Raw genomic sequence first — 8,567 nt, 5'->3', positions numbered from 1 at the left:
GAGAGAGAGAGAGAGAGAGAGGGAGAGAGAAAGAGGAGAAGAGAGAGAGAAGAGAATAATAGCAATGAGAGATGCTCATGGGGGTCATCAGGTGGAGTGTGAGGTGGTGTTTCAAGGTGGTCTTACCTTGAAGAAGCCTTTGCAGCCCTCGCAGGTGCGTACGCCGTAGTGCTGGCAGGCAGCGGTTGTCGCCACCACGGCACAGGTGCCCTCTCCTGGGGGCCGCGATGGGGGGCGAGGCAGGCGGTCTCCCAGCAGAGGGTAACAGGACCCCAGCGCCAGAGAACGGAAGGCCCAGTCCCCGGACCCCAACCCCGCCGGTGCAAGCTGGTACAGGTGCTGTTTCCAGGGGCGGGCCGTGGGGGTGAGGGGGCACCGAGGAGGACGAGAAGAGGATGAGGAGGAAGAGGCGCGAGGCAGCCCCTCCCAGCCCTCGTACCCCCCACTGTGGGAGAGGGGAGTGCTGGTAGAAGAGTGGGGGAAGCGAGCGGACTTGAGGGGCCGTGGGAGGGGGGCTGCAGGGAGGTGGGGGGAGTCATCCCAGAGGAAGGAGGAGCCAGGCTGGGGGGCGAGAGAGGGGGTGGTGGGGGTGGACGGAGGAGACTGTTTAAAGTACATGGAGGAGGTGGGCATTGGTGTCAGATTGTGGGTAGGACTCCTCCTCCTTCTTGATAAGCGGCCTATGGGAGGCATCTGGTATAGGCAGGAGGACCTTGGCTCGTTAGCTCCCCTCAACAAACACGTTGAAGCTGGGCAGAGAGGTAGTGGCGGCCGCCGAGATCTCACCCCCACCCAAGTCCAACTTGGTATAGTCCGGGTCATGAGTCAGAGCTGTAGCTGTCGCCCTGGTAACCAAAGGACTGGGCGGAGTAGGACGAGCCTGGGGGGCGGGCCCATACTGTGCCTCACACAAGGCATGTCTACAGAGAAAGATGGGAAGGAAGAGAGAGAGAGAGAGAGAGAGAGAGAGAGAGAAGAGAGAGAGAGAGAAGAGAGAGAGAGAGAGAGAGAGAGAGAGAGAGAGAGAGAGAGAGAGAGAGAGAGAGAGGAGAGAAGAGAGAGGAGAGAGAGAGGAGAGAGAGAATCAAGTTCAAGTTGATGTGTTATATACAGAATTAAAACATCATCATTGTAGTGATAGTGAGAGTGTAAGCGTGTGTGTGAGAATGTTGGGGAGGTGATGGACACAGTTTGGTGCTGAACTCACAAAACAGCAGGATCTCCTCCCTATTTATGACGTTGATTATTTATGCAGTTAACAGATGCACATAATGCAATAGTATGAAACGTGTGAGGAAGCTGTTAGTGTGTTGTTAGTGTAATTCCCTTAATATAACACTCATTAGCCAATTAGTCAAGCAAATAAAAACATGTTAGCCAATCGGTGAAGCAGATAAAAACACATTAGCCAATCAGTGTAGCTAAGCTCAGCGGTTCTTTGTTTCACTCGGCAGGAAACGGAAGAAACGTTTTGGAATGTACCTTAACTTGTCTGGTAACAACTGTCTTTTTTTTTATAATTTAAAAACTTTTTTCTTCCGTTTTCTCGAACTGAATGAGCCCCAGATTGAACCCCCATCACCACTTTGCAGTCAACACACCTGGTCATAATCACCCACAGCCATACATACAACCACACACACACAACGCAACCCTCATCCAGCACAGCTAAACTGTAGGAGCAGTTTTGTTAGTGTGTACTGTGTGTGAGTAGCTGTGTGGTGTGTGTGTGGTGTGTGTGTGTGTGTTGTGTGTGCAGTGCGTGCGTGTGTGTGTGTGTGTGTGTGTGTGTGTGTGTGTGTGTGTGTGTGTGTGTGTGTGTGTGTGTGTGTGTGTGTGTTGTGTGTGTGTGTGTGTGTGTGTGTGTCTTGCCCTAGTTTATCTGCGCGTTTGGAACTAAATGAGGCCTGTATATAAATGTTAATGGACCCCTCATGGTGCTGGACTCTAACTAACTCTGGCCTCTAAAACAACCAGCCACACACATGTTCTGTCACATACTGCCATGACAAGCTCAAAGACAGGATGGGGAACCGTGTGTCTAGAGAGAGGTTAATTATCATATAACGACCTCCGTCTTAGACTGGGGATCACACACAGCCCACAATGTAACCACAAATGAATAATATTAATAATATTGTTTAGATTTGTATAATAACCATAATAATAATATATACAGTTGAAGTCGGAAGTTTACATACACCTTAGCCAAATATATTTAAACTCGTGTTTCACAATTCCTGACATTTAATCCTAGTAAAAATTCCCTGTCTTAGGTCAGTTAGGACTCACCACTTTATTTTAAGAATGTGAAATGTCAGAATTAATAGTAGAGAGAGTGATTTATTTCAGCTTTTATTTTTTTCATCACATTCCCAGTGGTCAGAAGTTTACATACACTCAATTAGTATTTTGGCAGCATTGGCCTTTAAATTGTTTAACTTGGGTCAAACGTTTCGGGTAGCCATTCCTCCTGAAGAGCTGGTAACTGAGTCAGGTTTGAAGCCCTCCTTGCTCGCACACGCTTTTCAGTTCTGCCCACAAATTTTCTATGGATTGAGATCAGGGCTTTGTGATGGCCACTCCAATACCTTGACTTTGTTGTCCTTAAGCCATTTTGCCACAACTTTGGAGTATGCTTGGGGTCATTGTCCATTTGGAAGACCCATTTTGCGACCAAGCTTTAAACTTCCTGACTGATGTCTTGAGATGTTGCTTCAATAATCCACATAATTGTCCCTCCTCATGATGCCAATCTATTTTGTGAAGTGCACCAGTCCCTTCGCAGCAAAGCACCCCCACAACATGATGCTGCCACCCTTCACAGTTGGGATGGTGTTCTTCGGCTTGCAAGCCTCCCCCTTTTTCCTCCAAACATAACGATGGTCATTTTGGCCAAACAGTTCTATTTTTGTTTCATCAGACCAGAGGACATTTCTCCAGAAAGTATGATCTTTGTCCCCATGTGCAGTTGCAAACCGTAGTCTGGCTTTTTTATGGCGGTTTTGGAGCAATGGCTTTTTCCTTGCTGAGCGGCCTTTCAGGTTATGTCGATATAGGACTCGTTTTACTGTGAATATAGATACTTTGTACCTGTTTCCTCCAGCATCTTCACAAGGTCCTTTGCTGTTGTTCTGGGATTGATTTGCACTTTTTGCACCAAAGTACATTAATCTCTAGGAGACAGAACGCGTCTCCTTCCTGAGCGGTATAACGGCTGCATGGTCCCATGGTGTTTATACTTGCGTACTATTGTTTGTACAGATGAACGTGGTACCTTCAGGCGTTTGGAAATTGCTCCCAAGGATGAACCACACTTGTGGAGGTCTACAATTTTTTCGTCTTGGCTGATGTCTTGGCTGATTTCTTTGATTTTCCCATGTCAAGCAAAGAGGCACTGAGTTTGAAGGTAGGCCTTGAAATACATCCACAGGTACACCCCCAATTGACTCAAATTATGTATTAGCCTATCAGAAGCTTCGAAAGCCATGACATCATTTTCTGGAATTTTCCAAGCTGTTAAAAGGCACAGTCAATTTAGTGTATGTAAACCTCTGACCCACTGGAAATTGTGATACAGGGAATTATAAGTGAAATAATCTGTCTGTAAACAATTGTTGGAAAATTACTTGTGTCATGCACAAAGTAGATGTCCTAACCGACTTGCCAAAACTGTAGTTTGTTAACAAGAAATTTGTGGAGTGGTTGAATAACGAGTTTTAATGACTTCAACCTAAGTGTATGTAAACTTCCGACTTCAACTGTAGTTATCTATTGTTGATCAATATTAAAACCTGTGTGTGTGGTGTGTGTGTCGTAAGTGCCCAGAGTTTGTTGTGTTTGCTCTTCGCTCTCGAGAAGGGAACTGTCAACAGCGCGCGGTTCCCATTGACGCTCTGCGCGGCTGTGTCGTAATCGTCTTGTTCCTTCGCGTCATATTTATTTAGTAAATATGGGACTTATCAAGCCTACTACCAATTTGTCCTGCACGCCTCCTTTCCTCTGCGGACTCTAACAACTGTGTACATTTGCCCTACGCACATGGCGCATGCACAAACGTAACTAAAGACATATTTATTAAGTCCGTGTTGAACAGTGAACACAATATAACTTAAGGCTATGTGACTTTACCTGTGGGCTCGAAGCCCTGGCATGACTCACACCTTACAGCGGGAGACACCTATATTAGAGACAGAGATACAGATGTCACCATGGGTGAGCCGCAGGGCTAAAGTGTAACCATGGGGACGCGCRAGAGACACGAGGTCAGGGGGGAGTTTGGAGGTCTGACTCAAACTTTCTCAGAGTGCGCGAGTTCCATCCGTCTAGAAAGGAGTGGGCGAGCACGGCTGCACTCGAGCAACCGCCAGAGTTTTCTTTTATTTCGATGACGGCCTCGCGAGTGACCCAGGCAGTTGCACTACCCACGCGGAAACAGGCGTACAGGTGTACAGAGAGGACGGGGATKTGTAACTGCCTGTGTCTTCAAGGGGAGAAAAGGAAGAGAGAGAGATTTTTCCTGGGCCTGTCCAACAGGGGGGGGGGGCTGATGTGTTTAATTCCAATTGAAACGCCTCTTTATAAGACTACTCCACCTACCTTGCCTGAAGTCAAACGCATACATGCACGCACACATGCACGCACAAATGCACGTATGGACACACACCCATTCACACACATAGTGATGATGTAAACACAACCTAACTGATGTGTGTACCTTCTCCTCACCATGCCCCTATGCACACACATCTACTTCTGAGTAAACACACACACACACATATTCAGACAATGCAGTGTCATGTTAAGACCAAGCCAGAAGCACTCTAATGACACCAGATTATATCCCAAAAACCGAAAACACCCTTTTCATTCAAACACCACGACGTCCACCTGACAGCAAGTTTGTGCGTGTGTGAGTGTGTATGTGTCATGAAGAATGTGTGTGTATGCGTGTGTGTACAACATGCATGAGTATTTGAGTGCATGCATGTGTGAGTGTGTGCTTAAGCTACATGTGTGTTAAACAGTGAGTGTTCAGGACAGACAAGCCAGGCAGATAAATGCTACCAGCTCTCAGAGTCTCACGACAGAATTAGACGTTCATCCACATACTTAAACGTCAAATTTCGAAGTTGTTCCAAACTTCAAATGTCGTGTGTTTAAGGGTAAGATTAGACAATAACTCCGAAATGTTCAATTTAGGGTAAAGTTCAGACATTAACTTCGAATGGTTAAAGTAAAGTTGAGGTTTGGGATAGGTTTAAAACAAAAATATCGAAAACAACTTCCACGTCATCTCCCCACTTGCACAGACATGGATGGAAGTTGAATAGTGAATTGTATAACGGGTGACCTGGCTGGATAAGCGTGTGTGTGTGCACGTGTACTTGTACGTGTGTGGTATGATGATCAGAGAGAAGCGGTCTCTAACCTCGAGGTGTGCATTTCAACTGGACACAATGCATCCGTTCCAAAAACTGAGCGTGCTTGTTCATTGTCAGAATGCCATAGATCTAACAAACAAGACATGAAGTGCATRAGTAAATACATAATACATTMTATCGATCAAGGAAACATTCAGAAGTTGTAAAAAATATAATATATATATATATATWTTTTTWAATTGATTTTAATGGACACTCATATGAGCAGACTTGATAATTCTACCTAAATATTACAGTCAAAACAAACGCACACACGCAGATTGAAACAGATTGACAGCAGACAGCGATTTGAGACATTCGATCTAAATCTTATTTTGTGTGTTGGTTTTTGGACGGGTATTGACCCGCACATGCGTAAACCGCTTGTTCACATTCATGAAATGTACCAGTATGTAAACTTGATCTAAATACAGGTATGATGCAGAAACCCAGAACGGGGTTTTGTCCTAGAGGCTGTGGTCGCCTCTAACCGCAGGCTCGAGGGCCCCATGAGTCGCTATACGGGCGGGACAGCCTACCTTTATCACCTTAATCTATCAGGAGAAMATACATGTGCTTTTAAATTAGGCTACTTTATTTTGGCCTCGAAGGTTTAAGACGTTTAACCTMATTAAGTTCATTAAGCAGATCGATATCTACAGATTTGACTAATTAGATTTTTTGGTCTTGCTTTTAAAGTCGGTGTGTCTAGTTTCAGAAGACTATTTCCGTCCCCATATCTACAGATGGAAATGTCAACTCGCGCGCACTCACTGACACAACACGCTTAGAATTATAAATCAGAACTGACTTGGAATATATATATATTAAATTACCATTTAGAGCATTCAATATCGGTTAAATTAAAATAATAAATTATGTTGTTGGTCTAAACTATATGGTTTGTTATATAAACATTTCTAAATATATAGGCCTAATATTGTACTAATGAAATAAACGCACTATAGACCTAGCGTGAACACAGCTGACTGAATGAAGAAAGACATGGCAGACTAATAGTTTGAAAACTACACGTGCATTTGAAACAGGTTTTTAAAGCACCAACTCAGGACAGGTGCGACGACGACCGGGCCTGTTCCCGGTGTTTTTCAGTACCTGGTGTGAAAGCCTCGCGCTGAATGGTGTTCTGTGTGGGGGGCTGGGGACTGGTGCGACTGTGGTGGGGGACCGGGAGCGGGGAGGACTCGAAGGGACTGTCCGGTAGCCGGGTCTGAGCTCGGCTGGGCGCGCTCTTCGAACCCGGGTCTGGAGGAAAGAAACACCGGGTCACAACCAGAGACATGGGAACTCCCAAACCACACCAACACGCATGAAATAGCTTACTGCACAAATACAATACAATCACAAAGAGCAGAATAAAGTCGCACAGAAATAGCCTACACAAGATTACCCGGTGGGAAAAAACGCACAGAAATTAAACATGAACAGAATAAAATGAATTCTCAGTGATGAGGGGGAAAAGCAGCAGGCTTAGAGGTGTGATACAGAATTAAAGGTCAGACCTAGAAAGAGAGATCCACAGACATCCGACACAAGAATGGAGGAATATACATTATTATAAGTACAATTATAATTTAGCAATAAGAAAATCTGCAAACATTCCATAAGCGCTCATTGAATGAATGCTTCACCAAATACAGAAGTTAACAAATATTATTATAACCTCTCTATATCATTTAGCCTACAACTCAGAAATAGAGCAATAATTTTGAATTCAATTTCAACTCTTATTAAAGTAAAATATTGAAGATTGATGAGAATAGACTAAAATAATATAGACTAAAAGAAAAACTAGAATCACTTCATCTGCGAGCAGCATAAAATAATATCTAAATCTAACAATGGTCTATATCGTCAAATATCATATGAATCTATTCAATTATCATATTAACATTTTTCAAACAAATAATAATATTAAATGAAACTAGTTATTTGCAATTCATAAAAACAAGTGTCTTCAAAAGAGCATGGCTATCATTTTGTTAAAATTGCCGGTGGTTCTTTCGCGCTAGTCTGAGGCTCATGCACTATAGGTCTCAGGGTTAAAAGGGGTTCGTTATTGGAAAGAGAAAATAGGTTACAATATCCACCTGAGTAAGTTATGAATCTCAGAACCGAAACCTCTCCGCTCTCAGTGCGTCTTGCTGCCAGCCAGAGCACAGCTCACCGCAGACAAGAGATTTCACAGTGCCTAGCGCCCCTCTCTGCAGCACTCACCTACAAACACTGACCGATACCCGGACTAATTCTCTCCACTAAACCGGGGACCAGTCCTCCCTCTCCGGACCCATTCTCTGAACCGTCCCGGCCGGGAGACATGCAGTCTGTTTGGAGATCACTGAACAGTTGAACTCTGTTTGAATAGGTTCTTAACAGTATCACTTTTCCAATAGGCCTGCGGGCTGACAAAATCTAAAACTATAGCCTAGGGATCTAACACGTTTTTTGTTGTTGCTTTGTCTGACATGTTTCTATGCCTATTATTCATCAATGTCTGGAGAATGAGTTAGGCTCAATAATAACATGAACTTCACTAGGATACAGACAGTCGCGTCTCTAAGTCTCTCAGTCGCTCAATCTCTACCACACACAGAATGCTTGGCTAATCAGGAGAGGAAATGTAATATTCTGTCTCAATTGTTTTATCTTTAGACGTGGAGGTCATTGTATTCAATGACATTATTTGTTATTTGTTTTGTAATTCAGTGTGCTGTGGTAATAGATCATATTGAATCGGTGTCAGACCGACATAAAGCAAATAGCTGTAACGCTTTTGAGAGCAAAAAAGCTATATGCATTTTACGCTTTTAAAAATAGCCAATTTTTTTACAAAAAAATGTTAACCTTTATTTAAGCAGGAAAAGCCCATTGAGATCCATAGTCTATTTTTCAAGGGAGACCTGACCAAGAAGGCAGCAACAATCAATAACTTACAGAATTAAAACATACAACAATACAATACAATTCAACAGCATGATCCAGCCTAAAAAAAAGCATTTACACTCCTCCGTAACAGTCTCCCATCAACATACAGAGATATGTAGACAAAAGGGCTACGAAAAAAGCTACAATTGCACTGGTCTGTGTGTGTCCATAATGTGAACACAGGGCAGAAGGGTCTCC

At 43.8% G+C, this 8,567-nt stretch overlaps 1 pseudogene; it reads right to left on the bottom strand.

Moving 5' to 3' along the window:
* Window positions 1–126: 126 nt before the first annotated feature.
* LOC112069524 (nuclear receptor subfamily 4 group A member 3-like) lies at window positions 127–6,700 on the bottom strand (annotated as a pseudogene).
* Window positions 6,701–8,567: the final 1,867 nt, after the last annotated feature.

Source organism: Salvelinus sp. IW2-2015, unplaced genomic scaffold (genome assembly GCF_002910315.2).
Source record: "Salvelinus sp. IW2-2015 unplaced genomic scaffold, ASM291031v2 Un_scaffold1038, whole genome shotgun sequence".
Classification (NCBI taxonomy): Eukaryota; Metazoa; Chordata; class Actinopteri; order Salmoniformes; family Salmonidae; genus Salvelinus; species Salvelinus sp. IW2-2015.
Note: the sequence above shows the minus strand (reverse complement) of the source record. Positions and strands in the feature narration are given on the sequence as shown.